The 14,653-nt window shown below is 31.0% G+C and overlaps 1 long non-coding RNA gene across 1 annotated transcript; it reads right to left on the minus strand.

Moving 5' to 3' along the window:
• Positions 1 to 4,764: 4,764 nt before the first annotated feature.
• LOC111627486 lies at positions 4,765 to 6,165 on the minus strand. Its single transcript, XR_002757013.1, has 3 exons — positions 5,953 to 6,165; positions 5,394 to 5,541; positions 4,765 to 5,307 (listed from the first exon to the last, which is right to left on the minus strand). It is a non-coding gene; the product is annotated as an uncharacterized LOC111627486 (long non-coding RNA).
• Between the last annotated feature and the right edge of the window lie 8,488 nt (positions 6,166 to 14,653).

The raw sequence follows: 14,653 nt of genomic DNA on the forward strand, positions 1-14,653 counted from the left end.
CCCCTCTTGGTCAAATATGGATAAAAAGTTTCATGTAATTTTTTACCAACATTATTATTCATCATTCTATTTTTGTTTTCAAGTATTTCTAGATGTTCACACCATCTCCTTTTTTGTATATTAGATTCACTTTTAACAATTTTTATGGTCTCCTTGATAATTTGGCAACCTCCATTATTACACTGTTTGACGTTCACGTTTCAGAGATGAAAACTTCGGCCACAACCTCTCTGTTATTATCATTATCATGTATGTTTAACTTACTATTAACACTAAGAATTTTTTCTGCCACTAAAATTATACCATAATTGTGTGATTTAGATTTGACTCCTTCAAAAATGTTTTGTTCGTATGGAATTTTAAAAAACTTTTGAGTGGTGGTATTAGTTTTATGTTTGTGTTTATTAGTCTCTCTGCTATTGATCCAATTGTTGATTATGCGTTTACTGTAAACATTCATTAAAAACATTTTTATTACATCTTGTATCTCAGTACTTCTATCTGTGTCATTAGTGGTACAATGTAAGATTTTGTCCATGTACATGTAAAAGATGTTTTTCTTAATGTAAGTGGGTACTTCAGAAGTGTAATGCATGACAATGTCAAAGGTGCATAGTTTTTTGTATTTATTAAAGGTGGTTTTGTTATTAAATCTCGTGACAAGGATGTCTAGAAAAGGTAACTAGAAGTTATTTTCAGGTTCTAAATCAACTTTTATATTTGGGTCTATTTCATTAACAAGTTTTAGAATCTGGTTAGTATTTATAATGTGACTATCGTAAACAATGAAGCAGGTCATCTACATAGTGTTGAAGATCTATAATGCCCATAATGTTTGCGACTTTCTTATCAATTTCACATATGCTAAGATCAGCTAAAATAGGATCTATTGCCGACACCATTGGGATGCCATATTTTTGCCTATAGAACTTATTATAGTTAATAAAGTATTTGTTTTCAAATACAAGGATTATCATGTATACGATCCATTGGTTACAGTTATAAGTATTCAAAGTTTCTAAAATTCTGTTATGCTTTATCGACGGATACATGTTGAGAATGTCAAGGGAGGCCAGTCTATAACTTGGCTTAAACTCTATAATTTTTAATTTTCGTGTGAAACAATCGGTATTTTTAATACTGTGGTGAGATTTCTCTAAAGCATTTAATTTCTCCTTTAAAAATAATTCGAGATTGTAAAATATATAGCCTTTTATATTTACTGAAGGTCTATAAGTAATGGGGTCTTTGTGAGTTTTGACTCTGTAAGAAAACTTCGGTATTCTGTTTTCACCTCTTAAGATAAAATGTTTTTCAGTCCTGTCAATAATATTTTGCTTTTCAAGTTTATCAAGGGTGGTTTTTAATTTTTTATTAATTTTATGGATACACTTTGCTTGTATTGGTGTATTAATAAAAGACAATAAAGAACTGTAAGTAATTTTATACATCTTAAATATCATTGTTGGATATAATGTTTCTATTTTTAAAAATTTCATTTTTTTTCTTGTCCCTTTGCCAATGTAATACAGTAGAGCGTCGTTTATCCGAATAAATTGGGAACTGGGGTTGTTCGGATAACTTATTTTTCGGATAACCGATTATGCACGAAAAAATATATTAACCTATCCCGTGTTGAAATTTTTCTCCGTTGCGTGTCGCTTCGCGTTGAATTTTCGTCGATGTTAAGCCTAACGTAAACTTTTTAAAATAATAATCGTTGCTATTGTATTGTTAAAAATGATTTCTTTATGTTTTACAAACGAAAACAAATAAAAATTATACTTTAGGCCGACTGGAATTCTTTCGGATAACCGACGTTTCGGATAAACGACTTTCGGATAAACGACGCTCTACTGTATTTTTAATTAATATGTTAAGTCATTTTGTTTCACAATGGCCTACCAGCGTTAGAGTGCATAAACCACCAAACACTAGTGCCTCGCTAGTAGGATAGCCATGTGGAGTTTTTGAATTTCCTTCACGTGTTTACCACTTAAATGGAGACCAATATCCCACAGAAACTTCTCCCGGAAGGCACTGTTTCTTGACTGATCGCTCAGGTATTGAATTGCCTTATTACGTGAAATTAAACTTTATTTGATGCTTTAATTAATATCACTTATTTAATTTACAACTTTATTCGTGTTTAAAAAATTTAATTTTTTTCTAAAATGTTTCATAATGAATTTATTATTTCAAGCAATTATTCATTTTACAAATTTTTATTTTCATAGTAGTTTCTTATATGAAAAGGAGAGTGACGAACACGACCAGGATATACATACATCTTAGCTTTGCTAATTTTATCAGAAGTTACATCATAAATGTGATCAAATTCTCTGTTTCTTCCTTAATGCTGGGCTTGACTTATACTTAATGCTGCAAGGATAAGTAAAATTGTGAATTTCTCAATTATTTCTTTCGCTATGACTAAATCGGATGACTGCAGAGAGTTTTTATATATTCAGTTATCGTAATCATAAATGCTTACCAGTAATTGAATACAAAATTATTACGTATAAGAATATTTTTCTTGGAAGCAATCTGCAATTTTAAGTGATCGGATAAATATGAAATTTATATTAATTTTATATAAAAATAATTTTTTTATATTAAAATTTCAGATATTATAAATATAATCTTTGTATATTGAAGAAAATTGAATATATTTTAATCAAAATGAAATTTTATATACATTTCACCGTTATAGATTGTGTATTTGTAGAAATTATTTTTCTTTGTTATAAATAAATACTTAATATATTAAAGGAAAAAGCACGTTATAAACCAGGCTTGGCGAATCTTTAACTCCTCCTGTTATTTACCAATAGTAGTCATAATTATGTTTCAAAATATTTATACTAAAATTTTAATATTAAAACAATACTTTTAACAAAAAAATTGAAAATAATAAGCTGCACATAAATCATAAAAATCTAAAATTAAGATAATTTTTATATTCATATAGTGATATATTAAAGGNTAAACGACGCTCTACTGTATTTTTAATTAATATGTTAAGTCATTTTGTTTCACAATGGCCTACCAGCGTTAGAGTGCATAAACCACCAAACACTAGTGCCTCGCTAGTAGGATAGCCATGTGGAGTTTTTGAATTTCCTTCACGTGTTTACCACTTAAATGGAGACCAATATCCCACAGAAACTTCTCCCGGAAGGCACTGTTTCTTGACTGATCGCTCAGGTATTGAATTGCCTTATTACGTGAAATTAAACTTTATTTGATGCTTTAATTAATATCACGTATTTAATTTACAACTTTATTCGTGTTTAAAAAATTTAATTTTTTTCTAAAATGTTTCATAATGAATTTATTATTTCAAGCAATTATTCATTTTACAAATTTTTATTTTCATAGTAGTTTCTTATATGAAAAGGAGAGTGACGAACACGACCAGGATATACATACATCTTAGCTTTGCTAATTTTATCAGGAGTTACATCATAAATGTGATCAAATTCTCTGTTTCTTCCTTAATGCTGGGCTTGACTTATACTTAATGCTGCAAGGATAAGTAAAATTGTGAATTTCTCAATTATTTCTTTCGCTATGACTAAATCGGATGACTGCAGAGAGTTTTTATATATTCAGTTATCGTAATCATAAATGCTTACCAGTAATTGAATACAAAATTATTACGTATAAGAATATTTTTCTTGGAAGCAATCTGCAATTTTAAGTGATCGGATAAATATGAAATTTATATTAATTTTATATAAAAATAATTTTTTTATATTAAAATTTCAGATATTATAAATATAATCTTTGTATATTGAAGAAAATTGAATATATTTTAATCAAAATGAAATTTTATATACAATTCACCGTTATAGATTGTGTATTTGTAGAAATTATTTTTCTTTGTTATAAATAAATACTTAATATATTAAAGGAAAAAGCACGTTATAAACCAGGCTTGGCGAATCTTTAACTCCTCCTGTTATTTACCAATAGTAGTCATAATTATGTTTCAAAATATTCATACTAAAATTTTAATATTAAAACAATACTTTTAACAAAAAAATTGAAAATAATAAGCTGCACATAAATCATAAAAATCTAAAATTAAGATAATTTTTATATTCATATAGTGATATATTAAAGGTATCGTGTAATAAGTAGCGTGCCAGTCAATTGTTCTGACGGCACGAGTGCCAAAGATTTGCCATCTCTGTTGTAGGCTATACCCACCATTTTTCAAGCTTTCTGGTCCTCGTCTCCCATAGTTCGAATATAAATTCCTGCGGATTTTTCGTATAAAAACATTTCCCACATAGAAAAACATACTTTTTAATGACTTTTGAATGGGCATATTTTACATTCGTTTGTCCACCATATCTGACACAAAGTATACGGTTATAGAAACAAATTTCGGTGTTAGACACGTGAAGTAAGCTCAGAAAAGTCTACGTGACCAGCTAAATGGTCAGGCGCAAACCCACCATCAACTACCAGGTTCAGTGGTTTTATTCACTCGGTTCAGTAGACAGAGAAGTGATTAATAAAGGGAAATTCATAAATTCAATAAGACCCTTCTAATGACAGAATGTTTACACATGTTATGTGGATCAATTCTTGCAATTTCGTGAGAATCAGTAAAATCTTATTCAAAAATTTCTAATGCATATATCTTTTTATGAAATATCTTAATTAAATTATGCATTGTAGAATAACTAAAAGTTGCATAAACTATTTTATTTCATAATGAAATTTTTACACTTTAAACTATTATTTTGTGGGTGTAACTAATTTGCATAAACTACATGTGCAACTTTTATTTCACGTGTCTTTTTTAAGTGTACATTCCTGAGTGCCTCATGTAGACTGGGCACATTTGTGCATAATAATCATTTGGATTTCATGCTTATTTTAATATTCAGACATTATAAAATAACTGTTAAATTATTCATATCGTAAATGTATTCTTTAATATATTCCATAATTTTTTAATAAAACAAACCGAAAAATTTTCAGAAAATCGAGTTTTGACAACATTTTCTCATGAGAAGAATCAATTAAATTACACTAAATTTCGGTTAATGTAATAAAAATTTATTAAATTATATATAATTATATTTTATTAACATTTTAATGCATTTAAAATTTATTGAATATTTTATAACACACTTAAATAACAGAAATATGCAGGAATTCTCAATAAATCCGAGTATTCCTCTTGTAAAACTCAAGCGAAATTCCTTATTCATATCATATTTTAACTCGTAAACTCGTCATAATGATTTTATTGTTTCGTAATATACGGCAAAACAAATGGATGATTTTCTGTGGAAAATAAATTACACATATTACATATCTTTTATTCTTATTTCCAAAAAAATAATATTTAAACTGTTGAAAAATATATTTACTTTAAAAATTTTGAATGAGATATTTACTCTTCGGTGGCTTCCATTATACTTCTATATAACTGTCTTATAGCTTCTAAATATTTTTCAATTATGTTCTTCATTTCATCTATCTTCTCTTTATCAATCTTAGAATTATTCGCTTCGTCAGCTACATAAAAAATAATAATAATTAAATTTATAATAATTATTTACAAAAATATCTCATAAAGTTTTGTACTCTACATTATTCCTCAAGACCTTAAGCCAGTTACAAAGAGAAGAGCAATTAGATTACCATGAGGGGAGGATATGTGCATTCACTTAAACGGCACTTACGTATATACCATGCCTTATTTCTTCGCCTAAGAACTTTACAGTCACTCTTTCTAATTGCCAATAAGGTCGACTAACACGATTGAACTCCTCCCCTCCCATGAACTCCCATGAAAAATAACTTCCTCACACCATAAATTATCGAGTGTAGAGCGGGTTGGAATCAGAATCTTAATAAACTAATACCTTACAATGCGTAAAACGAAGAAAATTTCATTATCAAATTGGAAGTTATCAAAGAACTTACCATATTCACGAACTCTTAGGTTTGATGTTATGTAGTCTCTATTTTCGAATGGTAGATAATTTTCCCTGTATGAGGAAACAAAATCATTTAATATAACATTCCTGTTATTGTTTCTGTAATAATTATAAGCTTGAGATGAATAAATTCCTATTAGCAGGTTTAACAGTAGTAATGTTTTCATGATCACTTCTTAACGTTTTCTGTTAGTCGTCTAAAAAACGGGCTTTTATATATTACATTCGATGAAATTAAAGATTAAAATAAAGTAACTCGAGATTCTATATTTCTTTATTAGTAAAACTATTTCTAAGTATATAATTCGAGTTAATATTAATTACGTGATCTATCCAACATTTTCAGATTTATTGAATAATATATAATATTACATTTATCACTGATTTTAGTTTCTTTTGTTATAAACCTTCCTAAAAGAGATCATCTTAGTCTGATGAAGTATGACCATTCGCCAAGTATATCTGATAGTTGTGGTATTCTTGCTAATAAGAGAAGTAGAGCCTCCAAGGATGTAAATACGAATGCGAGAGGATGGAAAGTTCTCGAGTATTGTATGGATAATGACCTAATAATTCTAAATGGTAGAGCTTGTGGTGATGAAGAAGGAGAATTTACTTTTGTTTCTAATCAAGGGTCTTCAGGGATTTGGGAATAGTTACTCCTTTTGTGTGGAAATGTATTAAATGTTTTAGAATAGAGAGTTGTTTTTGGTCTGATCACTGCCCGATAGTACTTTATTTGGAAGATTCTGTTATAGATTCCTTCAGTGGTTCTGGCATTTGTTACGAGAGGATTTTCTGGGACAGTGATCGGCTGGAGTCGTTGTCTGTTGATTTGAAACACTGCTTGGTGCAGACCCCTAATTTATCTCTGCTGGAGATTAGTAAGGTGATATTGGATTGTGCTAAAGTGAAGGGATTGAGTCAAAAGAAAAAAAACTATGGTTGGAATAAATGGTTGGTTTGACTTAGATTGTCGATTAATGATTAAAGGCAGAAATAGAGCTTGGTTAGAGTTCAAGAAAAATGGTTTGGTGGCTCAGAGGAGAGTTTTTGTGTTGTACCGAAGTTTGGTAAAGAGATTACGTTTAGCAAAGAGGAAAGAATTTTGTAAGGATAAATTTTTATTAAAAAATAATAGATTATTTTGGAATTTATGTAAAGCAAGAGGAAATTGTGTTAGGGTACAATATTAGTTTACTAGATTGATTTATCAATAGTTATTTCTTCTCCCTTTATGGCTCTGACAGACCATATAATGTTGATGCTTTTAATGACTGTTTGACTTGGACGAACGAAATATTGGATTCGTATATTTCGGAGGAGGAACTGAAAGACGTTTTAAGTAAGTCGAGTGTTGGTGGTGCTCCGGGAATAAATGTTATTCCTATTGAATTTTGGAAAATTAATAATATTTTTCTTTATTTATTAGATAATTTTAATAAGATTTTGAGAACTGGTGTGATTCCAGATGAGTGGAAGAGTTCTTTATTGGATCCGGTGCTTAAGGGTTGCTCGAGGTCAGTACTGAAAAATTATAGAGGTATTTCGTTATTGTGTTGTGTTTCTAAGATTTTTTGTCAAGTTTTGTATTATAGGTTAATAAGTTGCTTGAATATGAGAGATATTCTGTCAGACAGTCAGGTCGGTTTTCGTACAGGTTATTCGACTGTTGACAATATTTTTATTTTGTACACTATTATTTCTAAGACATTAAGTAGGAAACGGCGTAATGTTTATGCTTGTTTTATAGATTTAGCATCAGCATTTTATTTTGTTGATAGGAATTTATTATGGAGGAAATTATTAAAGTTTGGTTTAAGTTTTAAATTTGTCTCTTTATTAGCAGAGTTATATAGTGGTTCGACCGTAAGGATTAAATGGAGGAATCGTTGTTCTCAGCCTTTCTTTTCTGACACGGGTGTTAGACATGGTTGTATTGTAAGCCCTATTCTTTTTAGTTTATTTTTAAATGATTCATTGAATTGTATTAATGATCCCGGAAGGAAGATATAGATGTTGGTGGCGTTTCTGTTAAGATATTGGCGTATAAGGATGACGTGGTAATTGTGGCGGATTCTCCGAGATCGTTACAAAGGTCGATTGACCTTTCAGATAAATATTTAATTAAAGGATAACAGTTTACAATGAAATCTCTCAAAATCTGAAATTGTGGGTTTTCGAAATGGTGGCAAGGCTTCTAAGGCTGAAAATGTGGTTCTGAGGTGTTCTAATTTCGGGTGTATCGTAAGTATTTAGGTGTAATTTTTAAAAGTAATGATTATTTTAATACTCGTGTGAGATCTTGTAGAGTTAAATCTTACACACGTGAAAAATCATGGAAAGCTCCACGTTGGTGAAGTGCCAACGCACGATTAATGTTCAGCAGTGTTTTCCACTCAGGCACTGGTGAGTGCCAGAAGTTACTTGCTACGTCAGATATGAAGCTGTAAGTTGTTCTGTGGAATCGCTACCTAATTGTGAAATTCTTTTCAAGTACGGCCTCATTCCCTGCCGTAGTAACTGCCCACATTCTCAATACAAGTGTTATTTGATCACTATCGCGAATAACCTTTAAAATGTAAACGATGAAAAGCAAGAATTCTCTTGAGCATATTTATTTTTATTCTCGTTACCTGAATAAGTAAACAATTACAGAATATCTGAATAAATAAAATAAAACTGTAATATTGATTAAAAAGCATAGATAAATAAATATATAGATAGAATGGAGTTTAAGTAGGTTAAGAATCACTGAAAGGCTAGATGAACATTCTGATAGATAAAGGATACGTATTCATATATTTTTACTATATTTTAATACATTCAAAGCTGTTAAATTTTGGTATAATAATTCGTAATATAAAAATTTTTTAAATAAAATCTTGTAAAAGATGGCGCCACACGCATTTTTAACTTTTTTTTCCAGAAAAATTGGTTGGTGAATTTTTTTATAGCAGCATCCAAACAAGAGCAATGGCTAATTTCATTTACTTCTTTAAATTTGCGACATATTAAACGGAATTAATTAAGTTTCTACTGTTGACTAGTCCTACAAATCCTATTATTTATAATTAAATATTTATAACAAATCAACTTACCAGTAGCTGATTGTTTATATATTAGGTAGTTTTGAGCTAATCGGGCTGCAATTTGAAAACATTGTAGACCTATAAATTCCCACTGTCATTCATTGTCTGTCCGTCAGTCTTTCCTTAATCTCGAGAACGGAGTTACGTAGATGAAAGTGCAGACCAGGTAAACGTAGAGGCAGGGAGAACGGATTAACTTCCTGTGTAATCCAAAATTCAACGCCATGCTTTCTTTATTAATAAAAATATTTCTGAGAAGTTTACATTTGGAACTAATACTAATGTCGTGCTCGATTAGACATTTATAATATTATTTAGAAAATTTATGATTAATTTTATTTTTCTCGCTTTATATTCCATTTGAACAATACGTGCTGTTGAGATATTTAACAGAATATTAAATATTCTAATTATAGAATTATAGAAATTAATTTAAAAAATGCACTAATTAAATTAATATACGGTTTCATTTAAGTTTTAATACTTTAAAGAAGAAACTTCGATTGTATCTTCCAATACAGATGGATTCGTGCAGCAATGGTGAACTCGTAAATCGCGCTTCAATTTTAACGATTAGAAAGTGTTAAATTAATATCAAAACTGTGCACATGTATTGTGAAAGAGGGATCCTAAAGCTGACGTAAGAACTCTTAATTATCCTCAGAAAAATTGCCATCAAATAAGCAACAAAAGATTTTCCATTCACTAGAATCTCGCTTAGACCTATCAGAGAAACAAGAGTGCCCGATTACTGAGACTGGGTTTAGCAAATCTGCATTGTATTTGTTTCCATTTCTATGCGATTTCTTTCCTAACTGTTAATAAATACAAAATAATTCATGAACGTCGTAAAATTATAAGCCTTTAATTCAATGGCATACAATTAACCCTCATTTATAACAGTTTGAGGTAATGGGTTGTCCACGTTGCAACGATGAACGACAAAAGCGAATACAGTCGACCCCCTATAACACTGTTGATAATTCCGTTTTATATGAATTCCATGTTGTACGAGTCACTTAGATTTTACAAATACCTATGCTGGGCTGTGAACGGCTCACGTATTTGTAAAATCTAAGTGACTCGTACAACATGGAATTCAAATAAAACGGAATTATCAACAGTGTTATAGGGGGGTCGACTTGTATTGATATTCCAGAGGCGTGAAAAGAGAACATTACCGAAAACATTAATACATAAAAACACTACAAACAGTACAGTTTCTTTCTCCATATTGATTTATATTTAATTTCATTTAGAACACTTAAAGCAGAGAAAAATATATTTTAATATCCTTTAACCAAAAAATTATTCATTTATTTAATTAAAATACAATAGGTTCTTCTTATGTAGCATTAACATTTAATAACGCTCATAGAAAGTTTAATTTTAAACTTAATTCATAACTTTTTTTTCGAATAAATATAACTGAAACTTTATATTTTGATTAAAATTTATATTTTAATTTTAAAGCTTGTGTGTTTATCATTCGGTCACGTTTTAGTAATTTAATATTCTTTTAAAATGCTAGGAAAAAATGTATAATGTTTAATAAATTTAATCAGTGCAATAATGTTAGTTATAAAATTAAATAAAGTATCTAATATTAACCGCCATTTTTATTATATTCATAGAATTTTCAGTGCAATTTTTTTTTTGCCAGAATACGGATGATACTTCTACGTCAGTTTAACATCATTCCTATGTCTGTTGTAAAGGAAAAGTGAAAAACGACGTCAGATTGACGTAATAGTGTATACTATTAACACGAATCGCATCTATTAACTCGTGTTCATCATCTTCAGAAATTTCACGCTAACATTGGGGAACTGCATAAAACCACTGATAATGATCAGTGGGTTTCATCATAATGATCACTGGTAGTTCATCACGGGTTTTCGTCTCACCAACGGGCTGGCCATGTGAATTTTTTTGGATTTTCTTTACTTGCCTACCATCTAAATCAGTGTTTCTTGATCCTTTTAGTGCCGGCACCATTGAATCTCAAAATACAATTTCGCACCACTTCAAAATTGTGTTCAAGATGTTAAAGATACAGAGGGTAGTAGTGAGGGTACCAGACGTAGTCGTAGCTTTTTCAGTTTGTCATAGAGTATCCATTAAGTCGAATCACATTTCTATATCATAAGACTGCTTTAAATTTTATATGAAAACCTATCGTTACAACTCGCACCCTTTAAAATACTTTCTCGCATCCCCATGTTAAGATACTCTCATATGAATAGAGGAGAGTTTACGATAGAAAGTCCCTGGAAGAACATTTCTTTTTTTGTCAGATCATCAAAGTGCTGCATTGCCTTATTCTACCAATCAAACCAGGATCTTCCTCTTCTATTTTATCCTTGTAGCCATCTGTAACCGAGTGGAGTAAATCACTAAATTATGGTAATCGGTCGCGGGTTCGCATCTCACCAACAGCTTGTCCACGTAAAACTTTCCGGATTTTATTCAACTAAACAGGAGCAAGTTTTCCAGAAAGGCAGATTGCCCATGTATTGTGTTACCTCATACCAACAAACCAAGCCATTTTATCTTTTCCTTTTTTATACACTCTGGCTCTTAAACTGTAATCAATTTTGGTATTTTCAACGAAATTTTAATGTTTCTAATTAAAGTTTACAAAAGTTTATAAATTTGTATGTTATTTTATAGAATGAAGTTAACATCAGTATGATAAATATAAATATTATTGTTTTCTAATTAAAAGAAATATAATATCAAACGTAAAGATCATTGAAAAACATAATTAATTAATCAAAACATTAGCATAAACGTTCATTTATTCATTTTTTATATTTAATTAATAACAAATTATACAAAATTTCAAACTTTTGTTCATAAGCATTTAGTGTTCAACAAAGTTTATAAAGCATTTAGTGAACCGTTACCTTAAGAAACAAAACTGTAATTTACATCATTATCCAAAATAAAAAGTGAAAAAAATTACAATTTTGTGTATTTTAAATAACATTTTTCTCAATCGTCTTTAAATTAGAACGAGAATAAGTAATGTTCTTGATTTTTCCATATTATCTGTGTTTGTCTTGAAGCATTTCTCGATTATAGGGTTGCTAACCATGATGTTTGTCAGAACATTTTCCATCTTGCCGACATCCATATTAATCTTCACCATTAAAACCAACTGGTTGTTGGCCGTAACTGAGAAGATTGGCATTCTGACTACCTTGTGAATGCCCCATACTATGACGACCACCTCCGAGTAAATGGCCCGACTTGTGATGACCACTACCGAGTGAAAAGTCAATCTCGTGACGAATACCACCGTGTGAATGGCCCATTCCGTGACTACCACCACCGAGTGAAAAGTCAATTTCGTGACGACTACCACCGAGTGAATGGTCCATTCTGCGAAGACCGCCACCGAATAAATGGCCAATTTTGGCATGACCACCACCGAGTAAATGGCCCATCTTGTGAATACCACTACCGAGTAAATGGTCAATTTTGTGATGACCACCACCGAGTAAATGGCCCATCTTGTGAATACTACCACCGAGTAAATGGCTCATCTTGAGATGACCACCACCGTGTGAATTGCTCATTTTGTGACTACCACCATCGAGTGAAAAGTCAATCTCGTGACGACTACCACCGAGTGAATTGCCCATCCTGCGAAGACCGCCACCGAGTAAATTGCCCATCCTGTGAAGACCACCACCGAATAAATGGCCCATTCCATGAAGACCACCACCGAGTAAATTGCCCACCCCGCGAAGACCACCACCGACTAAATGGCGCATTCCGTGAAGACCACCACGGACTAAATGGCCAATCCTATGACGACCACGACCGAGTGTATGGCCTATGCTGTGAAGACCACCACCGAGTAAACTGCCCACCCCGTGAAGACCACCACCGAGGAAACGGCCCATCTCGTGAAGACCACCACCAAGTAAATGGCCAGCGTTATTTCGACCACCAATGAATGAATGGCCAATCCCGTGATCAGAACCACTTCTGTATTCATTCAATTCGCGAGAGTAAACATTAGGAATTCCACTATAATCCATACCATAAACTGGCTTGTGATAATTAAACATCGTAGCTCCAAATGATTTCTTGCTGAAGCTTGGAGGAAGGTTATAATGAACATTATATCTAAGCTTCATTGGACCACTTGATTCAGGTCCGGACATCCTAAAATCTTCTTTGTGATGCTCATGATCTGATTCTGATCCTGGTCCATGGCCCAGTTCTTTATGCTTATCATGATGAAGAGAATCCTTCACAACACTATTCATTGAATCGCCTGCTTCATATTCTGATTGGTATCCATGTCGACGGTTGATGTTTAAAAGAGAATTCGGTTTCGAAAGATGATGAAGTAAACGAAAACCGTTGGTAGTGGTAAACTTCAAGCTAATGCTACCAAGTAGGAGTAAATTGACGAAGAATAGTTTAGTAGACATGGTGTTTCCTTCTTTGTACCTCTGCAATGTAACTTGTCGGTATATATATGTGTTAAATTTAATTAAATATAGAAGACTAAATTGATGGCACCATTATTCATTTTATAAATAATATTATATTGCAAAAATGAGAAGTTTTCATGGTGAAGAATGTCAAGATTAATGATTTTCTTGAGCAACTTTATGCCAATTTGAAGAAAACTTTATTAAAATGTTGATAAATGTTTTCAGAAGTGACATTGTAATGAGACATTCTAATATAGTACTTCAATAATAACATCATTTAATATCTTGAAATTACTTGATTTTATTATTTATTCTGACAAGAAGTAAGAATAATTAATGGTTTAAATTACATGCAAATATTTCAACATTCTTTTAATAGAAGTGAAAGAGAATTATAGAGTAAAAACTAATTTATAATATTAATAAAATAGATTTGGGTAGGTACCCTTCGTTCTCTCTAGTGTGTCTTTAACTATTCATGTGGTAAGAGCCAAGATCATCACAAAATCGTTCAAAATTATATCTTAATTAATTATAGTTTATAATAAGCATTTTTATCGATTTATTAAGTTTAAAATTTAGCTTTTAAAGCCTAAGATTTTTCAAGCCTTTCAGTAATATGGACACTAAACAGGATTTAGTAGAATGAGGTAACGCCAAACATATAACAATCTGCTAAGAAGGTGCATCGAGTGAACACTTTTTATGGGAAAATAGACCCTATTTAAGTGTTTGGCACGTAAAGAAAATCCAAACACTGCATGCTGTTATGATGAGTGCACTAAAAGAATCTTTTAACCATGCCTAATATGAATTCGGCCATAACCTCAATGATATATTTATGTAACAAGTGACAGGGCACAAAATTATACCAACTAAACATATTTCTGAAAATTTGCCTGGAACTGAAGTCTACAGTGCCTGAAATTTTCGTAATCACTTCATTTATCAATCATTTATTCTAGGACCAAGTTTTTTCTGACAAGGACCAGGTACAAGAGGTATAATCGAAGGATAACATTAAAAAAATACCGTATATTTATAAAAAATAAAATCATAGAGAATCATTATGAATAATTTAAAAATTTAATTTTCAACATAATGTTTAGTTACGTCTCTACAAATAATTATAAACATG

This window comes from Centruroides sculpturatus, unplaced genomic scaffold (assembly GCF_000671375.1).
Source record: "Centruroides sculpturatus isolate CEXI.00-Female unplaced genomic scaffold, Cexi_2.0 scaffold562, whole genome shotgun sequence".
NCBI classification, from domain to species: domain Eukaryota; kingdom Metazoa; phylum Arthropoda; class Arachnida; order Scorpiones; family Buthidae; genus Centruroides; species Centruroides sculpturatus.